We start from the raw sequence: 9,488 nt of genomic DNA, 5'->3' as shown, positions 1-9,488 counted from the left end.
TTGGAATCCTGTGTCATTCTTGGTTGAACAACACCTTCATTTAGAATCTGTTTTCCAAGATGAGAGAAGTCATGGGTCCGTTAGCAATATCTAAGAGATTTTTTAGGAACTGGTAGAGGAAGAGGCTAGATGCAGAGTTCCTCAGTAATATCTTAAATTTTGTGTCTGCTCTGTGCCCAGCATTGGGCCTGCACACTTTCACTTGCACTTCGTTCCTGCACCTTGCTGCCTAAAATTCAGGCCTCCTCAGGTACACAGTCCCCTTCATAAGACCCTGTACCTAATTCTTAAAAAATGCCTCCAAAGTTACGTAAGCTTTAGCCCATCCCCTCCCCGCACCATACCTGTATCCATCTCTGAAGTAGTCTCCATATTTTCTAATTTAACAGTGTATCTGTTAATATTGTTCAAAAGTAATACCCTATTTTATTAACTGATCCCAGTGTTGATTTTGCAATGCAGATTGGTAAAATGAGTGTTTTTAGTTCTGCAAGGTTTTATCCATGGAAATAAATCCAAATATAAGATAAACTTCATGTTGCCTAGAGTTAAACTTTTAAAAAAACTGTTTCCTGAATCTGTTTGATAACTTTATAAAAAGTTTATTATGATGGGAAAATATTTGAAAATTAAGTATTTGAATATAAAGAATTTAAATGAACTGTTGACTGTGCAGTTTTATAAAATTAATTCTTCAACGTGTCTTTTATTGCTTTCCATGCACTAGGATTTGTTTTAGATATTCGGGATACAAGTGAAACGAGGATCTCTTCCTTTACCCACAGTTCAGCATTAGGTAGGGCTGCAATCCAAATGGGTTCGCAGCCTGGGATATGTGGGTGAGAGCTGGGATGTGGCCTAGTGCTGGGAGTCTCCCTACACTTGGGGTGGGGAGGACAGCCATGCAAGAAAGGGATGGCAATGTTGGATTGTGTAGGAACAGGGAACTTGATTAAACCAGAAGAAATACTAAGGCTATTGGAAGCCAGCTCTCTGATTTTTAGAGGAGTTGTTAGAAAGGGAAAAGACTAGAACAAACTCTAGTGTTGAGTTTGAATAGGAGCTACAGGGTTTTGGTGTGAACTCATGAATTTCAACATAAAGAAATAGGGGAATGGGTGTTTGTACAAACATTCCCTGGCTCTGTCTACTAAGTGAGCCTTGGAGCAGCAGTTCCACGCTTCCTCCAGTGCAGTGCATGCTCCTAGCATCCAGATTCAAGCACTACATTCTCCACTTAAAGGAGTGAGGACTCTGGAGAAATGGCTGATTCTATGGCTGTGCAGAAGTACATGAAGAGCAGGAAAGCAAGGAAGTACTCAAAAAATGATTGCATGTCAAAAGGACACAGAAACCGATATTTAAGGGCAAATCTGGAAAAATCTGAGCATCCAAGTAATGATTTATAAAGCACTGAATAGAAGAAGAAACTATATACTGGTATAAATGAATCAGTTTAATAATAAAGAATGAGATACATAAGTAATTTCAGAGCACTTCTTCATAAAATACTTCTTAACACATTATTGACCAGAGACATATTAATATGCCTTTTGTTACCTGAATGTTACTGACCAGAGACGACATCAATACGTTTTACAATTAACATTACCATGCGAAGTTGTTAGAGCTTGAAATTGATCAAGGGTTCATTATACAACTTAACAATTGTCATTATCATTCACATTTTGCTTCATTAGGTTTTTGTTCCAACCTTGTGTATATTATTAACACAAAATTATTACTGTAAAGTTTTCAAAAGTGAGGCATCATGAACTTTTGAGTGAAGAATTTTTCAGTGAATTTTATGCAGTTTCTTTCTCTGATTGTCCGAGCAGTATACATACTAGTGTCTTAGAAGATGGTAGTTCTTCAGAATCTAGTTCTGATTCAGACAGTCCTGGCGGGATTCAAATTTCAGTGTCCGTAAATGAAGTCTTGAACACAAACCACACTCATTAGTTTATGTAATGTCTATACACTACTTCATTCACAATGGCAGAGTTGAGGAGGCACAACCAAATGGCTCACTAAGTCTGAAATAGTCCTCCATGTAAAAACTTTGCTGATCCTAGGCATAAAGGTTATGTTAGGGATAAAGGGAAAGATGGGTCTGAAGGCATTTACTGCTGCTGCTAAGTCGCTTCAGTCATGTCCGACTCTATGACCCTGTGGACTGTAGCCCACCAGCTCATCTGTGCGTGGGATTTTCCAGGCAAGAATACGGGAGAGGATTGCCATGCCCTCCTCCAGGGGCTCTTCCTGACCCAGGGGTCGAACTTGGATCTCATGTCTCCTGTATTGGCAAGCAAGTTTTTTTTACCACTAGCACCGCCTGGGAAGCCCCCTGAAGGCATTTGACTTGCGTTCTGTTAGGTAAGAAGAGGAAGTCTCTGTGACAGCAGAAAATGAGAGAATGAAAGCATCAGAAAATAGCATTAAAACATCTACTTTACCATATGTAAAATTAGATAGCCAGTGGAAATTTGCTGTATGATGCTGGGAGCTCAAATCCAGTGCTCTATGACAACCTAGAGGTAGGATGGTGTGGGAGGTGGGAAGGAGGTTCAAGAGGGAGGGGATACACATATACCTATAGGTGATTTATATAAATAGATGTATGGCAGAAATCAACACCATACTGTAAAGCAATTCTCCAATTAAAAAAGAATACACACCTTTAAATATACATGACATTCTAAAAAAAAGAAAATATCAGAGTATTCTAGTCTAAGTGCATGCATGCTAAGTTGCTTCAGTCGTGTCTGATTCTTTGTGACCCTATGGGTGTAGCTTACCAGGCTTCTCTGTCCATAGGATTCTCCAGGCAAGAATACTGGAGTAGGTTGCCATTTCCTTCTCCCAGGAATCTTTCTGATCCAGGGATTGAACCCCTGTCTCCTGCATTGGCAGGCTGATTCTTTACCACTGAGGGACCATGGATTAACTGCTTTTTTCTTCCCTGGTGGTTCAGACGGTAAAGAATCTGGAATCAGGAAGTCTCAGCAAACCAATAAAGCAATTTTAAAATATTTTAAGGGATTTCACTGGCTGTCCAGTGGTTAAGACTGAACTGCCAATGCAGGGGAGCACGGGTTTGATCCCTGGTCGGGGAACTAAGATCCCACATAAGCACATGGCCGAAAAATAATAATTTTTAAATAATTAAAAATTTTGTGACTCCAATATAGAGTGTGTAATCAATTTGTGTGTGTGTTGGAGAAGACTCTTGAGGGTCCCTTGGACTGCAAGGAGATTCAGCTAGTCCATTCTGAAGGAGATCAGCCCTGGGATTTCTTTGGAAGGAATGATGCTAAAGCTGAAACTCCAGTACTTTGGCCACCTCATGCGAAGAGTTGACTCATTATTGGAAAAGACTCTGATGCTGGGAGGGATTGGGGGCAGGAGGAGAAGGGGACGCCAGAGGATGAGATGGCTGGATGGCATCACTGACTCAATGGACGTGAGTCTGAGTGAACTCCGGGAGTTGGTGATGGACAGGGAGGCCTGGTGTGCTGCGATTCATGGGGTCGCAAAGAGTTGGACATGACTGAGCAACTGAACTGAACTGAACGGAACCAATTTTAAGTTGCAGTCAATTTTTTGTATATATGCAGTATTGGAAGTTACACAATTGGAACTTTTAATAATGGTATTTTGTTTATTTTGTTTTATTGTTTTTGTTTGTTCTCCACTGCAACCACCAGATGGCGAGTTTTCTCACATTGTCTGGTTGTTGCACAGCGTCTCTGGCCAACAAAGGATAATAGGTTCACGATTCCTTTTCTGAAACTCCTGTGTTTTAAAATTGAGAATATTTCAGATTTTTAGGAAATATACAAATATATAATTTATTATGTTATACCTCTTATGGGGATGTGGAGCAGCATTCCGTAGACCAGTTCAGTTGCTCAGTCGTGTCTGACTCTCTGCAGCCCCATGGACTGCAGCACACCAGGCTTCCCTGTCCATCACCAACTCCCAGAGCTTACTCAAACTCATGTCCATTGAGTCGGTGATGCCATCCAACCAACTCATCCTCTGTCATCCCCTTCTCCTGCCTTCAATCTTTCCCAGCATCAGGGTCTCCCCTCCCCAAATCAAGCCTCCAGAAAAGACCACAGCCTTGGCCAATAGCCTGACTAGAACTTCAGGAGAGACCTTGACAAAGACTCTCCACTTGACCAAACTCTAGTCAGGGTCCTCTGGCCTTTCTTCTTGACTAGGCCTTGACCTTGGCCCCATCTTGCATAGCTCGGTTGTAACAAGGATCCAGCTAGGTCACTTTAGCAAGAATGCCTTCACCCTTGCTATCTGATCATATTCCTCATCCCCTACCCATACTATCTGATCACCCTTGCCTGTCTTCAGCAAGAATTCCCCTACCCTTGATGTCTCCTCTGAGTAACTTTTCACCCACTGACCCCTTCATTGCACTTGTTGGCTACAAATTCCCAGCTGTCTTTGTCATACTTGGAGTTGAGCCCAACCTCTCTTGCCTATTCCAGTAGCATTGACACCTATCACAATTGCCCTGAATAAAGTCTTGACATTTTAACAAATGTCAAGAATAATTCTTTTAACAACCTTGAGCTGGAGACACCCGGCTAAGCCATCCCCGGACTCTTGATCCGTAGAACTATGAGATAATAAATGGGTTTTTTGTTGTTGTTTGGTGTGTTTTTGTTGGCCGCGTGAGGTCTTAGTTGCAGTGCATGGGCTTGGTAGTTGCAGTTTGTGGGCTTAGTTGCCCCTTGGCATATAGGATCTCAGTGCCCTGACCAGAGATTATTGAACCCGCATCCCCTGAATTGGAAGGCAGACTAAAACCACTGGACCACCAGGAAAGTTGTTTGTCATGGCAGTCTAAACACAGGTTGGAAAAGAATTTCCAGACACAAGGCAGAATGAGAGAATAGAGTTTATTAGAGTGGGTGATGCTGTTACAGCAATGGGCCAGCTCGAAGGAGAGCTGATGTTTATTGTGGGCTAATAGCCAATTTTCATAGCCTCAAGAGAAAATTCCTGCTGGAAGGGTAGCATTAGATGATTCGTTAGGGCGCTATATAGGGTGAGTACTGGAGTGGGTGTTTTTGACTAATGGGTCAAGAAGCTGGCTGGCAATGATGAGGGGGCTTTTGGCATCACTGATTCAATGGACGTGAGTCTGAGTGAACTCCGGGAGTTGGTGATGGACAGGGAGGCCTGGCGTGCTGCGATTCATGGGGTCGCAAAGAGGCGGACACAACTGAGCAACTGAACTGAACTGAACAAAGGGGATTAGTCAGTTTCAGAGGTGACCTTGGTTCTGGGCTCTACGTCTATGTCTTTGGCACAAAGCCTCGCACCTGTGGCCTTGGGATAGGACTCCACACTGTTGTTTTAATCCTCTGTTAGAGTAATTTGCTGCACAGAACTAGAAACTAATGTGTGGTGTATCCTGGATACTGTGATGCACTGCTCAAAATCCCCCTCCAGGACTGCCGCTCTTATTCTACTGCCAGGAAAGCTGGCTGCTGGTAGTTCACAGATGTATGAATGTGAAGCACCTTGCCCAGTATCTGACACCCTATAGACACACTGCTGCTGCTGCTGCTGCAAAGTCGCTTCAGTTGTGTCCGACCCTGTGCGACCCCATAGATGGCAGTCCACCAGGCTCCTCTGTCCCTGGGATTCTCCAGGCAAGAATACTGGAGTGGGTTGCCATTTCCTTCTGCAATGCATGCATGCATGCTAAGTCGCTTCAGTCATGTCCGACTCTGTGCCACCCCACAGACAGCAGCCCAGCAGGCTCCTCTGGCCACGGATTCTCCAGGCAAAAATACTGGAGTGGGTTGCCATTTCCTTCTCCAATTTAATCATTAAGTCATGTCTAACTCTTTGGAACCCCATGGACCATAGCCCACCAGGACCCTCTGTCTATGGGATTTCCCAGGCAAGAATACTGGAGTGGGTTGCCGTTTCCTTCTCCTCTATAGGCACACAGTATGTGCCAATTTCCTTCTACAGAGCCCAGCTGGAACAACTACTATGTTTTTACAGTACCTACAATGCTATAATAGCTCACACTTGAAATTTCATTTCCTCTGGTTTCTTGAACCATGACCGCTTCTGGTAAAGGAAGGGCCTTCTCATCATAGGCATCACCTCTTGGTAATAAAAATAATTCTCTTTTGAAAACAATGATTTATTATTTTTAAAAAGGTTTCCCATAAATTAGCTCATTTGATCCATAGCCTCAGAGAGAGGTGGTATTATCCTCATTTTGTAGGTGCAGAAAGAAGATTGGAAATTGATCAAGGCACTTCTGCAACTTCTACCCTCTACTGACTGAATTGTGCTTCTCTGAAAGTGTCTTAGCCAGTGAGGGAGGGGGAGTTCACCAGCTCCGCTTCAGCTTCTTCACACTGGAGATTCCTCTTCCTACCAAATGCCACAGTTCAAGGAGTTTTTCCCAGGGTGGAGTGAGTACTCTCTGGAACTCAAAAGTGGTACTAATTTAAGTAGCTCTCCAATTTAGAATTCTTGTGTTAGTCACAGCTTGGAGACCCTGCTTTCATTCAGGAAATATTTCCACACAACCTGGGACAATTCTTGTTCTTTTAAAAAAAAGGCATGTTACTTCTCAATATTGAGTTTAAGTAAGCAAGAAAAACTGGAAACAACCCATATATTTATCAACAGGTAATTGGATAAACAATGGAATTCTATTTATGTACTATTGCTATCAGGCAATGAGATGAATGCATTTCAAAATAATTATGTTGAGTGAAAGAATCCAGACAAAAAAGAATGCATATGGTATGATTCTGTTATTGTAAAACTGTAGAAAATGCAAACTAATCAGTAGTGTCAGAAAACTTAACAGTGGTTAACTGGGAATGGGAGAGGGACACAGAAATGAATAGGAGAGGATTACCAAGAAAATTTCTGGGGGTGATGGAAACTTTTTTTACTCTTTGGCTGCACTGGGTCTTTGTTGCTGTGCTGTCTTTAACTGTGGTGACCAGGGGCTGCTCTCTAGTTTTGGTGTGCAGAGTTCTCTTTGTGGCGGCTTCTCTTTGCTGTGGAGCATGGCTCTAGGGCACGTGGGATTCAGTAGTTTTGGTGCACAGGCTTAATTCCCCCGCAGCATATGGGATCTTCCCAGACCAGGGATCTGAACCCATCTCCCCCAGATTCTTAACCACTGGACCACCAGGGAAGTTCTTGTCTTGAATATGGTCATGATTTTATGTGTTTATGCATATGTCAAAACATATCAAATTGTATAATTCAAACATGTGGTTTATTGTACATAAATTATACCTCAAAAAATAGCACCTTAATAATAAAATTTTCAAAAACACAGAAAAGTATAAAGAAGGAAATGAAAATAATGTAAGTTTCTACCATCTAGAAATTAAACCTACTACAATTTTGTGTATTTCCTTCCAGTCTTTTTTTCTATACACACATACAAACACAAGCACAATGAGAACCAACTGTACATTCAATTATATCATAAGTATTTTCCTATGCCACTAAAAATTCTTGCTATTAAACATAAATAATGACTTCTCCTTATTCAATCTTTTGCTTGCCCCATTACTTACTTAGCTGTTTTCTTTCTTTCTTTTTTTTTTTTTAACTTAGCTGTTTTCTTACTGACTATTTTTCAAATTAGGTTGTACCAACTTTACACTATTGAAAATATCACTGCCCGGAAAATCATCACACAATATCTTTGCCTAAAGTTTTATCTCCTTAGAACTTATCACTAAATGTGGAATTACTGGGACTTCCCTGGTGGTCCAATGGTTAAGAATCCGCCTTCCAATGAAGGAGATGTGGGTTCAATCCCTGGTTGGGAAACTAAGACCCCGTATGTTGGGGTGTAACTAAGCCAGCGTGCCACAACTGCTGAACCCTTGCACCAAAACTAGAGAAGCCCCTGTGCTACAAGGACCCAGTGCAGCCAAAAACAATAAAACAATTTTTTAAAAGTGGAATTACTAAATCAAAATATCCCTTATTCTGAATGTAGCTGAAATAGTGTACTGTTTAAAGGTCTAAAATTTTCCCCAGGTGATACAACTTGTGATAATTAAGTCTTGGAACTTGATCAAAGCTTCTAAGCTTTTGATCAGTCTTAGAACATGACCAAACTGTGGTCACTGAAACTAGATGTCAGGTGTTGGGTTGTGCGGAGTTTGTTGGTATTACCTAAGAATTCTCTCAGCTTTGGTCCTCTTCCTGCAAATTCCTTGGTTTTTCCTATCAGCTTGAACCAGCTCAGCTTGGATGAAATGCTAATTTATAAAATATATTACTGGATTTGAGAAGGAACAGGACCAAAGGACAGGAACATAGGTAGGAGGAAGTACCAACATAGCAGCCTGGGATTTATTATTTTGCAACAAAGACTTTTAAAACAACTACCAGCTAGAACCTTGGCAGAAATCATACAAGAGTTGCATCACGATGACTTTCCAAGAACTGAGCAGCCACAATGTAGTTCTGGAGAAACAAGGATAAATAAAATGCTTTTAAGGATTTCACAACACAGTATCAGGTAATTACTACACATCACCTCTAAGATGTCAAATGGGCATCTCAAACATGACATGTCTAAAACAGACATCTTGATCTTCCTCCAAACCTATTTTCCTCTGACATCTCTATTTTAATAAGCAATACAACCACCCACCCAGTTGCTCAAGCCAAAAATTTAGGACTCATCCTTTATTCCTTCCTATCCTGCTGATAGGATTCCAGTCTTTCAGCAAATCTACCTACACAATACAGAAATACCATATCAACCCAATGTTCCAACCTGGCGTAAGACACCATCATTTCCATCTATATAGTCTCTGAACCTGTCCACCCTCACCTACTCTTGCAACACCCCAATCCTTTCTCCAAAAGCAGCAGCAGGTCAACACTTTCTGATGGCTTTCCATTTTACTTAAAATAAAATCCAGACTACTTTCTATGCTTTTCTAGGCCCTATATTTATCTGGCCCCTGCATTTACATGGCCCTCATCCCCTACTGTTTTTCTCCTGGCTCACTCAGTTCCTGCCAAGCCACCTAGGAGGCTCTGGAGTTAGCTGGTCCCTCTGTCTATGTTACCTCCATGGATATTGGCATGGCTCTCCCTCACTTCTTTCAGAACTCATTGAAAATCACTCTCAGCCCCTCCTTTCCTAAGCAGCCTACCTAACATAGCCCAGCTGTACCTCAATCACGGTCACCTTCCAATGCCTTACACTTTTTTTCGTTTCTTCTCAGCACTTGTTTGTGAGCGCATTGTCTGGCTCACTCACAGGCTCTATGTTATAGATCATTTCATTTTTTTTTCATTAGTGTAGGAACTTGATTTTGTTCCCCATTCTCTCGCACTGCCTGAAGTCTAGGAGACATTCATTAAATGTTTGTTGAATGAATGAATAAAAGAATGTCATAACTGTAATTGTCTCATTGATTTGCTCATTCGTTTCCCACATC

The sequence above is a fragment of the Bubalus bubalis genome, chromosome 6, assembly GCF_019923935.1.
Source record: "Bubalus bubalis isolate 160015118507 breed Murrah chromosome 6, NDDB_SH_1, whole genome shotgun sequence".
Lineage (NCBI taxonomy): Eukaryota > Metazoa > Chordata > Mammalia > Artiodactyla > Bovidae > Bubalus > Bubalus bubalis.
Note: the sequence above shows the minus strand (reverse complement) of the source record.